This window comes from Trichechus manatus, unplaced genomic scaffold, assembly GCF_000243295.1.
Source record: "Trichechus manatus latirostris isolate Lorelei unplaced genomic scaffold, TriManLat1.0 scaffold00044, whole genome shotgun sequence".
In the NCBI taxonomy this organism is placed as follows: Eukaryota; Metazoa; Chordata; class Mammalia; order Sirenia; family Trichechidae; genus Trichechus; species Trichechus manatus.
The window spans coordinates 6110245-6112830 of NW_004443980.1; positions in this window are offsets into that span (position 1 = coordinate 6110245).

The window sequence follows — 2586 nt, forward strand, 5'->3', positions numbered from 1 at the left end:
AAGGAAAATCATATGATCTTCTTAATAGATGCAGAAAAAATTGATAAAATTTAATACCAATACATGATAAAAACCAAACAATTGTCAGCAAAGTAAAAATAAAAGGTAACTGTATCAACCTGATAAGGGACATTTAAAAAATCTACAGATAATATTGTATGGTGAAAAACGAGATGCTTTTGCCCTACGATTTGGGAAAAGCAAAGATATCCACTTTCAGCACACTCAGTCATCATTTTGCTGAAGATTGTAGTCCATGCAATAGAAGCCAAGGAAAATCAGTAAAGGTATGTAAATTGGAAAGGAAGAAGGAAAAATGTATTCATAGCCAGTCTAAAGAATCTACAAAATACTAGAACAAAAACAAGTCAATACACAAAAATCAGTTCTATTTCTATATACTAGCAGTGAGCAATGAGATTGAATTTAGGAAGCAACACCATTTACAATAGCATGGAAAATACGAAATACTTAGGGACAAATTTAGCAACATGTATGCAAGGCCTGTACACTGAAAACTCTACAATGTTACTGAGGGAGATTAAAGAAGACTTAAAGAAGAAAGACACCATGAACATGGATCAGAAGAATCAACATTGTTAAGATGTCCTGGAGGATTTATCTTAAAGGTAAATAAACACGTTTAGTTTATTGCAAGGTAGTCGTGGCAAGGCACGCAAGTTAAGACCTCAAGACATTCATTTAGCATTGGAGAATCAGTATTAACAATTACAGTGTTAGTTTAAATGTTAAAGTGCACATCTCTGGACTTCAGGCTTTTACCTTTAACGAGTGGTCTTGGGGAGGAGACTCAACCACCCCTTGAACTCAGAGGAGGTCCCCTGTTAGCTAGGATCCAAGGTCAGTTATGACAAACACTGTGAGCAGACTTCTCAGTCTTAAGACAGAGAGAGAACTTCTGCTTCTGTCTTCTCCGAAAATGAGCAGAAATCCACGGGTTTATACACCCTGTGTGCTGTCATGTTCAACTACAAATGGTATGTTTTATTGCCAGTGAAAGGCATTGTTGTATGACATATGTTTTGCTAATTTATAAAGATTTTGAATTATTGCCAATTAGGGTATGACATATTTATGTTCTTATTTACTACGTGTTTCAAGGCTAAGTTAATTTATTAAAAATGACAGGAATTGTTTAGTGACGTTTATGTTTGATTAATTTATAGAGATCTGATTATTGTTACATTCTGTTATTACAGAGTACAGGTGCACAGCCCAATTTCAGAAAGTTATTTATGACCTATTTACATCTATTATCTGTTTTCAAGGTTAGAATAACTTCCTAACGACTTACAGTTAATGGTTAGAGAGCATTATAGAAATACATACGTTTCTATTTCTAATTCAGAAAATCTCTACTACAAATTATAATTATACATAAGTGTTTAAAAGCATAAAAACAACATAACAGTGTACAAGCGTTAAGAAAGTATACATAACTTACACATAGATGTTTAAAAGCATTAGGACAACATTGAAACAGTGTAAAAGCATTATAGATGCATACATAATGGTAAGGTGATTTAAGGACATCATAAGAAGCATACATAACAGATGGCAAAACTTTTCAATTTGATTTACATAGATTTAATGCAATCCCAGTCACATTACCAGAATTTTGTTTATTTTTCAGTAGAATTTGATAAACTGATTCTAAAATTTATATGGTAAAGGATTAGAATAAAAGACAAGGTACTAGAATAACCAAAATAATTTTAAAAAGACAAAATCTGGAGGATTCACCTACCTGATTTCAAGACTTAGGATAAAGATATAGTAATGAAGAAAGTACAGCATTGGTAAAAGCACAGACATACAGATCAGTAGAACAAAATAGAGAAATCAGAAATAAACTTACATATTTATGGCTAACTGATTTTTGAAAAATGCACAGAGGCAATTCAGCAGGGAAAAGATAATCTTTTCAACAAATGGTGCTGGAACAATTTGACCTACAAATGCAAAAAAAAATCTCCGATCCATACCTGGCATCATGTATAAAAATTAACTCTAAATGGACTGTAGACATAAATGAAAAATCTGAAAGCATAAAATTTCTAGAAGAAAGTCTTTGTGATCTTGGGTTTGGCGTGGATTTCTTAAACATGACACCAAAAGCACAATCCATAAAAGACAGTTCAGTAATTTGGATTTTGAGATGATTGTTTTCTGTGTCAACTTGGCTAGGCTATTAAAATCAAAAACCAAACCGACTGTCATTGAAGCAATTCTGATCATAGTGACTCTATAGGACAGAGTAGAACTGCCCCATAGGGTTTCCAAGAAGCGGCTGGTGGATTCGAACTGCTAGCCTTTTGGTTAGTAGCCAAGTTCTTAACCACTACACCACCACGGCTCCTAGCCTATGGTACCCAGTTATTCAAATATACACGCACACACACACACACATATATATATATAGTCATACATATATATTCAAATTATGTATTAACTATATATTGAATATATATATATATATGTAGCCTTTCTTCTGGAGCCCTGGTGGTGCAGTGGTTAAGAACTTGGCTACTAACCAAAAGACTGCAGTTCGAATTCACCAGCCAC